Source organism: Musca domestica, unplaced genomic scaffold, assembly GCF_030504385.1.
Source record: "Musca domestica strain aabys unplaced genomic scaffold, Musca_domestica.polishedcontigs.V.1.1 5, whole genome shotgun sequence".
NCBI classification, from domain to species: domain Eukaryota; kingdom Metazoa; phylum Arthropoda; class Insecta; order Diptera; family Muscidae; genus Musca; species Musca domestica.
The window spans coordinates 8,897,158-8,906,606 of NW_026712346.1; positions in this window are offsets into that span (position 1 = coordinate 8,897,158).

The window sequence follows — 9,449 nt, forward strand, 5'->3', positions numbered from 1 at the left end:
GAAATTAAATGGCGATCCTTCATGTCTAAAATTGGCATCTTGCTTTCAACTCCAGAACCTACATCGTGCTTCAGCTGGAAGATTTAAACACATTTAAACAAACAAGAATGACCGACAAAGCGTTATAGGACTCATTTCAAAATGTGGTTCTACTCCTTTCATATGACAATAATCCGTCCACTGAGAACCCAAAAAGCAAATTCATTGAGACTGCAATCAGTGAAGTACCGAATATAAAAGATGCAAAATAGTAGAGCGAATTTTACATTTAGTAAGAAAAGGATTTCTTCCTAAACTTTCAAGATAACTTAAATCGCTTTTGTAGGTCATGATATGGGCCAAAACCCCCGGATAAGGGTACAACCCGATTCAAGTATATTCTACCTTTTAACCATATTTTTCATACTAATTTCGACAAATGTTGGTAATTTGATAAGAAATCTGATCACGTTTTGGTATAACCATTATATGATTTATGCTATTTTCGGGGTGTAGGCCACTTTTTTAAATTTGATGGCCCTTATTTGGCATATTTGTTTCTTAGGGGGTAGAAAACCTCTTCGCATACAATTTTCAATTTTCGGAGTAGATATAAGTATAGTCCCCACATTATATTCATAACCAGTGTGTGGTGAAAAAGAAAATTTTGTATTCTATTTAATTTTTAACCCTCAAGATAATATTGGTTAGAAACGTAGATTTGGGATGTACGCCTATACGAAATAAACTTCGAAATGTCAAACAAGGGACTCATTCAGTCGAAAATTGTTGGAAAAACAACAACAAAACCAGTGACTATTAATGTCGACTGGAACCACTCTTGAGGGAGAAAGCCAAAATGTGTTGGAAAAATGAACCAAGGTGCAAGTATCATTATATGCATTACCACAATTGACCAAAAGGTCTCCTAACAAGATATTGACAATTACACTGTAACTACACATTCCTCTAACCTACTAGGACGTTTTCCATTAGGGTAAGAATATAGGGAGATGCATCAACGCTTGGGAACATTGATATGTCAAAATTTTTAAAATGTTTTATGAAAAATAAGTGGATTTTTAAATGTTTTTTTATGCGACGCAAATCAGAGGTTGTTATAATATAAACTTTTCAACAATTTTTACAAATTTTAATAATTTTTCATTCAAAATTTTCAATTCCAAAATCAGTTTGACAGTTCATTGTCCCAGCAGCTGTGTCGATGCGACTACCTGTATTCTTCTACCATGATAGTGTAGTTTCCCGTTGAGGTTTCATACTGGTCTCCTCAGATAGGACCTTTTGCGTTTCCTCCAAGAACGAAGCTATCAAATCCAATTACATAATTTAAGTTACTTCAATTCAGGTCTGCGTCACACTAAATACTTGTTTGGCCAATTTTTCGCAATGATTTCAATTTATAGTAAAGTTAATTAATACCGAGATTAATTGGGTTTACGCGGATAAAGACAATCAGAGTATCAGTTATTTTTAATGAACAATGAAGTTTTGAATTTGGTGACTATAGTAACAGTGCCTGGAACAATTGTCTAATTCCCGTTAAATATCATCTGTATCTGTACCATAAAGTACATCCAGATTTCGAATTAAAATGGAAGCTTGTCTCATATCCATAGGTGTATATGGATATTATCATATATTTGTTTTCCGTTAAGATTGTCATTAGGTGTGTCTGGTTACCCTAAAATTTGTAACAATTGTTACTGGAAGTCGTCTGTTAACTTAAAGTTCTGCAAAAGAGACCGGTTGGAGAGAGAAATTTTGACAGTTCTTTCAGTGAGAGTTAGCAAATTCTTGCTGGACAAATTTCTTCTTGCAATCACTTGCAACTCTTCTTCTTCTCATTCATCGACATTCAATCAGATGTTTTCTATTGTTTGTTTATTTCTCCTTGTGCTTTCAATTTGAAAATAGTTTTTTTGGAATTAGCTAAACTAATTGTTTTTGGAGAACAACTTTACAAAATGTGAAAAACGTAAATATTAATATGTAATAATAAAATAAAAGAATATTTCCAACATTTTTAGACAAACACCATTAGCAACACGTTTAAAGGATTCCGGGGAACACATTAAATCTATCTTTATTTTACTGCTCATACTTTTATTTTATTGCTAATTACTCTTTCAAAATCGCTCAAAGATCAAAACCGAGAGAAAGTTTGTCATTGGAATCGAATTTCAAAACAATCGTACATTTTATTGACAAACTTCATAAGGACCTTTAAGCATTTGCTGCAAAAAACAACGAACAAATTGAAGATTTATTTCCTTTTCCATTTTTTTCTTTTCTGTCAATTTTATATAATGTACGATTGTTTTCCAATTTGGCTTATCATATTGAATTCAATCGTTTTGTTGTAAACAAAATAAAGAATTATTTTCATCATATAGAAGGAAGTTATGTTAGTTACTACGTTTATAACTCAAGTATGGAATGGTATCTTTGCAAAAAAAATCGCGTGAAAATATGCCAATAAAATGTGAATGAAAAAAATATTTTTGACGTGAATTGTTTTCAATTTGACATACTATATTGAGGCCTACATTGTTTACTGTTTTGAGTTCTAAATGAATATCAAAAATGAAAAGAGTGCGCGGTACGAAATTAAATGGCGATCCTTCATGTCTAAAATTGGCATCTTGCTTTCAACTCCAGAACCTACATCGTGCTTCAGCTGGAAGATTTAAACACATTTAAACAAACAAGAATGACCGACAAAGCGTTATAGGACTCATTTCAAAATGTGGTTCTACTCCTTTCATATGACAATAATCCGTCCACTGAGAACCCAAAAAGCAAATTCATTGAGACTGCAATCAGTGAAGTACCGAATATAAAAGATGCAAAATAGTAGAGCGAATTTTACATTTAGTAAGAAAAGGATTTCTTCCTAAACTTTCAAGATAACTTAAATCGCTTTTGTAGGTCATGATATGGGCCAAAACCCCCGGATAAGGGTACAAACCGATTCAAGTATATTCTACCTTTTAACCATATTTTTCATACTAATTTCGACAAATGTTGGTAATTTGATAAGAAATCTGATCACGTTTTGGTATAACCATTATATGATTTATGCTATTTTCGGGGTGTAGGCCACTTTTTTAAATTTGATGGCCCTTATTTGGCATATTTGTTTCTTAGGGGGTAGAAAACCTCTTCGCATACAATTTTCAATTTTCGGAGTAGATATAAGTATAGTCCCCACATTATATTCATAACCAGTGTGTGGTGAAAATGAAAATTTTGTATTCTATTTAATTTTTAACCCTCAAGATAATATTGGTTAGAAACGTAGATTTGGGATGTACGCCTATACGAAATAAACTTCGAAATGTCAAACAAAGGACTCATTCAGTCGAAAATTGTTGGAAAAACAACAACAAAACCAGTGACTATTAATGTCGACTGGAACCACTCTTGAGGGAGAAAGCCAAAATGTGTTGGAAAAATGAACCAAGGTGCAAGTATCATTATATGCATTACCACAATTGACCAAAAGGTCTCCTAACAAGATATTGACAATTACACTGTAACTACACATTCCTCTAACCTACTAGGACGTTTTCCATTAGGGTAAGAATATAGGGAGATGCATCAACGCTTGGGAACATTGATATGTCAAATTTTTTAAAATGTTTTATGAAAAATAAGTGGATTTTTAAATGTTTTTTTATGCGACGCAAATCAGAGGTTGTTATAATATAAACTTTTCAACAATTTTTACAAATTTTAATAATTTTTCATTCAAAATTTTCAATTCCAAAATCAGTTTGACAGTTCATTGTCCCAGCAGCTGTGTCGATGCGACTACCTGTATTCTTCTACCATGATAGTGTAGTTTCCCGTTGAGGTTTCATACTGGTCTCCTCAGATAGGACCTTTTGCGTTTCCTCCAAGAACGAAGCTATCAAATCCAATTACATAATTTAAGTTACTTCAATTCAGGTCTGCGTCACACTAAATACTTGTTTGGCCAATTTTTCGCAATGGTTTCAATTTATAGTAAAGTTAATTAATACCGAGATTAATTGGGTTTACGCGGATAAATACAATCAGAGTATCAGTTATTTTTAATGAACAATGAAGTTTTGAATTTGGTGACTATAGTAACAGTGCCTGGAACAATTGTCTAATTCCCGTTAAATATCATCTGTATCTGTACCATAAAGTACATCCAGATTTCGAATTAAAATGGAAGCTTGTCTCATATCCATAGGTGTATATGGATATTATCATATATTTGTTTTCCGTTAAGATTGTCATTAGGTGTGTCTGGTTACCCTAAAATTTGTAACAATTGTTACTGGAAGTCGTCTGTTAACTTAAAGTTCTGCAAAAGAGACCGGTTGGAGAGAGAAATTTTGACAGTTCTTTCAGTGAGAGTTTGCAAATTCTTGCTGGACAAATTTCTTCTTGCAATCACTTGCAACTCTTCTTCTTCTCATTCATCGACATTCAATCAGATGTTTTCTATTGTTTGTTTATTTCTCCTTGTGCTTTCAATTTGAAAATAGTTTTTTTGGAATTAGCTAAACTAATTGTTTTTGGAGAACAACTTTACAAAATGTGAAAAACGTAAATATTAATATGTAATAATAAAATAAAAGAATATTTCCAACATTTTTAGACAAACGCCATTAGCAACACGTTTAAAGGATTCCGGGGAACACATTAAATCTATCTTTATTTTACTGCTCATACTTTTATTTTATTGCTAATTACTCTTTCAAAATCGCTCAAAGATCAAAACCGAGAGAAAGTTTGTCATTGGAATCGAATTTCAAAACAATCGTACATTTTATTGACAAACTTCATAAGGACCTTTAAGCATTTGCTGCAAAAAACAACGAACAAATTGAAGATTTATTTCCTTTTCCATTTTTTTCTTTTCTGTCAATTTTATATAATGTACGATTGTTTTCCAATTTGGCTTATCATATTGAATTCAATCGTTTTGTTGTAAACAAAATAAAGAATTATTTTCATCATATAGAAGGAAGTTATGTTAGTTACTACGTTTATAACTCAAGTATGGAATGGTATCTTTGCAAAATGAAAAAAATATTTTTGACGTGAATTGTTTTCAATTTGACATACTATATTGAAGCCTACATTGTTTACTGTTTTGAGTTCTAAATGAATATCAAAAATGAAAGGAGTGCGCGGTACGAAATTAAATGGCGATCCTTCATGTCTAAAATTGGCATCTTGCTTTCAACTCCAGAACCTACATCGTGCTTCAGCTGGAAGATTTAAACACATTTAAACAAACAAGAATGACCGACAAAGCGTTATAGGACTCATTTCAAAACGTGGTTCTACTCCTTTCATATGACAATAATCCGTCCACTGAGAACCCAAAAAGCAAATTCATTGAGACTGCAATCAGTGAAGTACCGAATATAAAAGATGCAAAATAGTAGAGCGAATTTTACATTTAGTAAGAAAAGGATTTCTTCCTAAACTTTCAAGATAACTTAAATCGCTTTTGTAGGTCATGATATGGGCCAAAACCCCCGGATAAGGGTACAACCCGATTCAAGTATATTCTACCTTTTAACCATATTTTTCATACTAATTTCGACAAATGTTGGTAATTTGATAAGAAATCTGATCACGTTTTGGTATAACCATTATATGATTTATGCTATTTTCGGGGTGTAGTCCACTTTTTTAAATTAGATGGCCCTTATTTGGCATATTTGTTTCTTAGGGGGTAGAAATCCTCTTCGCATACAATATTCAATTTTCGGAGTAGGTATAAGTATAGTCCCCACATTATATTTACCCCCCATGACCACATTCATAACCACTGTGTGTGGTGAAAAAGAAAATTTTGCATTCTATTTAATTTTTAACCCTCAAGATAATATTGGTTAGAAACGTAGATTGGGACTGGGACTCATTCAGTCGAAAATTGTGGGAAAAACATGCAAAAAAAGTAGAAATATAAGAAAGTAACACGGGACCGAACATTTGTCTAATCATCATTCAATTATACTATGATGAAAAATATGGACTTTATGGGGTCTCCAACGCCACCTTGCAGTAATGGGTGTAAAAGTATAATTATCTTGGACTATTCTAAAATCATTCTGCCCTCATTTATGGAAAATGTTGCTCATTTGAATTTGCTAAGATCTTCACAATACAAAAAATTGAGCTGATTTTTCACATGGGGCTATTATCATTTAGGTTTTCAACACTAAAACTAAAGCCTATGACTGAAAAATAAGATCAGGCTATTCAAAATATCTAACACCGTCATGAATATTTATTACAGCGATTACATATCTCCAATCACGAGTTTTGACAGAATTGAGATACTGATTCCAGGCATGGGTGAATAGAAGGGAGTCTGTCTTTTAGACAGATGAAAGGCGGAAGAAGGCACGTGGTCAGTGTCTTCAACGAGCAACTTGGAATGGACTACTTCTACAAGGTGGATGGAAAGGGTTGTGTTTTTCAAGCAGAGATCTTCGCGATCATGAAAGTGGCAGAGTTGATTGAAACTATGGAGCATGAAAAAACTCAACCAGTGACTATTAATGTCGACTGGAACTACTCTTGAGGGAGAAAGCCAAAATGTGTTGGAAAAAAGAACCAAGGTGCAAGTATCAAAATAAATCTGACTAGTCATCTCCTCGCGTGGACCTATATATACTATTAGGCCACTGCAACATACAAATATTACAGGCTCTCAGTATGAGAAAGCAAATGAAACGTTCGAACACCTTTTATGCCACTGTCCTGCTCAAGGAAAGACGACGCGTGCTAGGGGCGAACATTCGACTCATGATCTCTGGGTGCATTCAGACGTGGTCCGTTTTGACACGTATAATTTCGCAGAAAAGCTTTACTGGCTCCAGCGCCGGAGTATAAAATTTAAAACTCTTTTGAACGCTTTTCTCCATTTTTTCTACGTCTCTTCAAAATTAATCACCTTTCATACTTCTTCCTCCTTCCTTTATATGCATTACCACAATTGACCAAAAGCTCCTAACAAGATATTGACAATTACACTTTTAACTACACATCCTCTAACCTACTAGGACGTTTTCCATTAGGGTAAGAATATAGGTAGATGCATCAACGCTTGGGAACATTGATATGTCAAAATTTTTAAAATGTTTTATGAAAAATAAGTGGATTTTTAAATGTTTTTTATGCGACGCAAATCAGAGATTGTTATAATATGAACTTTTAAACAATTTTTACAAATTTTAATAATTTTTCATTCAAAATGTTCAATTCCAAAATCGGTTTGACAGTTCATTGTCCCAGCAGCTGTGTCGATGCGACTACCTGTATTCTTCTACCATGATAGTGTAGTTTCCCGTTGAGGTTTCATACTGGTCTCCTCAGATAGGACCTTTTGCGTTTCCTCCAAGAACGAAGCTATCAAATCCAATTACATAATTTAAGTTACTTCGAAGGTGGGTATTTTTAACCTGATTAAGGGAAAGTAATTTTATCGTGGGGGAAATACCCGGCTACCCGGTTATTTGACCCCAAAGTTCGAATACAAAATAAGGTTTTTATCCAGTCCTACAAAACCGTTATGTTCAAAATATCATTTGAAAGCTTATGGAATTACCTATCCAACAAGTTGTCATAAGATAGGTTTATTGACACCGCTTCCGGACTAATGCAAGAAAATTGGTGTTTTTATACCAGTACTTTTTGAAAAACAGCTACAAACTTGAAAATAGACCCATTATGGTGTATTAAGATCTACATGCTACATTATAGCCTTTCCAAAATGGTATCATATGTGCTGATATCTCTTATAGTTCCAAAGATATATGTGATTCAAAATGATGGCTTGAGATTTTCTCCCCTGGGGTATGTCCAACGCCGGCTACGCGATCCATAGTATTTCTAAAAAAAAAAATAAAATATTGAAGGTTTTAAAAATATATGTATGAGGGTAATCTACGGCTAGAAATCTTGCCGTGTCGTCTTTAGCCACTTAAATCTACTGGCTAATTGAAGAATTGCTGTAGGGATCATAGGGGTGGTTTAACCGAGTTCTCAACTTTAACAATAGTTGATTCGGATCCTAGCCTAGCCAATTGGTCTGCAGTCTCGTTGCCTGGAATATTGCAATGACCAGGAACCCAATAGAGCTTGATGAACACCCCAGCGTTTCCCAAGGATATCCTGCAGTCCAAATAAACCTTAGACTTGATAGTAGAGAGGTTTAAGGCTTTCAGTGTCGTTTGAATATAACGTATATAGTCACCGGACTAATAACCTCGTTGTTCCTCGTTACCAACAGGTGTATGGCTTTTTTGATGGCAAAAATTTCCGCCTGAAATACGCTACGGTCGTTTCTAAGCTTGTAGGATTCGCGAACATTAAGAGTGTCACAGAAGACACTTGTTTATACTGTTTCTGATCTTTACTATGACAGGCAATGTTAAATTTAAAGCCGCACAGGCCTGCGACGTCAAAGCACAACGTCTATATGTGTTTGTTAGGGTTAGGACTTTTTCAATTTTTTTTTTGCTAATATCAAAAATACCATTACATTCCCATGTAGATCATGGAGAATTACTAAAAAATACCATATTCTTGCTGGTTGAATAACCGAAATAATACCAAAATACTGAGCAGAGGCAGTGGGACTATCGAATGAGCGTGAAGAGGAAACGGCGTTCTAACCGTACTGATACCAGAGTCAGCGAACTGACAGTGGAGGTAAACAGGTTGGAACAGGATCACAAGAGGTAAAAGTGGTTAAAACCACAGCAGTGTTGAAACATAAGAACTACTGTGAGTAAACTATGGGTAACAGTTAAATAACTTTCTTATCCTTTGGAAATAATGGTAAAACATGGTCTTATAAGATCCTAATAGGAAATTTTAAGAAAGAAGAAGAAAAAAATAATATATTGAGGTTTTAAAAATATGTGTATGAGGGTGATTTACGGCTATAGATCTTGCCGTGTCGTCTTTAGCCACTTAAATCTACTGGCTAATCGAAGAATGACTGTAGGGTCAGTGTTAGATAACGGAGACAAATCATGTGACACTTGTCCCCCCACCAGCCTTTGTCTCACGTTAATGAGTGCTGGACAGTGGCAGATCAGATGTTCGATCGTCTCAATTTCTTCTTCGTCCTGGTATATTCTGCAGTAATCAATTTCATCGCTGTTCCACTTCAAAGTCATTGCCATCACCTTGCAGTGACCTGTGATGATACCCACCACAAGTTTTAAGTCAGGTTTAGACAATGACAGTAGCGATATTGTTCTCCTCTCCGAGAGTGTGGGCCAGATTCTTTTGGAGATGTCACCCCTTTCGTCCAGCCATTTTCGATGAATTTTCTCCGAGTAGTGTTTATGAATAACCTGTAGGAAGTGGCATAGGCGTGGTTTAACCGAGTTCTCAACTTCAACGATAGTCGATTCCGATCCTAGAGCTTGAGGAACACC